This window comes from Bos indicus x Bos taurus, chromosome 20 (genome assembly GCF_003369695.1).
Source record: "Bos indicus x Bos taurus breed Angus x Brahman F1 hybrid chromosome 20, Bos_hybrid_MaternalHap_v2.0, whole genome shotgun sequence".
Lineage (NCBI taxonomy): Eukaryota > Metazoa > Chordata > Mammalia > Artiodactyla > Bovidae > Bos > Bos indicus x Bos taurus.
This window is the reverse complement of record NC_040095.1, coordinates 8942964-8943776: the sequence shown is the minus strand read 5'-3', so window position 1 is coordinate 8943776 and position 813 is coordinate 8942964. Positions and strand designations below refer to the sequence as shown.

At 38.9% G+C, this 813-nt stretch overlaps 1 non-coding gene across 1 annotated transcript; it reads left to right on the top strand.

The window, feature by feature from the left end:
- Window positions 1-248: 248 nt before the first annotated feature.
- TRNAC-ACA lies at window positions 249-320 on the top strand. Its single transcript has one exon. It is a non-coding gene; the product is annotated as a tRNA-Cys (tRNA).
- The last annotated feature ends 493 nt before the right edge of the window (window positions 321-813 follow it).

Genomic DNA, 813 nt, shown 5'->3' with positions numbered 1-813 from the left:
ATGTCAAAATAAAGTAAAATAATCCAGATGTAAAGTTTGGGATAAAGGAAAATATGAAAAGCAAAAACCAAAGTATCTATGGAATTTTAAAATTATATAGAATTTAAAATTTTGACAACAATAGCAAATGAATTGAGATGTGGTTAAATGAGATTAAAGTGTTCTTATATTTCTGAATTGCATAGGCCAATGGCAAAGATCAATATATACAAAAAAATTTTTTATACTAGACTTAGAGAAGTTGGATTTCCCTGGTGGCTCAGATGGTAAAGCATTTGCCTACAATGCAGGAGACCCAGGTTCGATCCCTGGGTTGGGAAGATCCTCCGGAGAAGGGAAATGGAAACATACTTCAATACTCTTGCCTGGAAAATCCCATGGATGGAGGAGCATGGTAGGCTACAGTCCATGGGGTTGCAAAGAGTCAGACATGACTGAGCGACTTGACTTTCACTTTGGTCTTCCTTGGTGGCTCAGATGGTAAAGCGTCTGCCTACAGTGTGAGAGACCTGGGTTCAATCCCTGGGTCAGGAAGATCCTCTGGAGAAGGAAATGGCAACCCGCTCCAGTACTCTTGCCTGGAAAATCCCATGGACGGAGAAGCGTAGTATGCTACAGTCCATGGGGTCACAAAGAGTCAGGCATGACTGAGCGACTTCACTTCACTTAGAGAAGTTAATCCAAAGTTAAAAACAAAGTAATAAATATTAAGAAAATAGTTTTTAATCTAACACTGGAAGAAGAGATAGGAGAAAAAAATTATCCAAAGGAAGTCAAAAAACAAAGAATCACAGAAGATGGACTTCCTTGGTA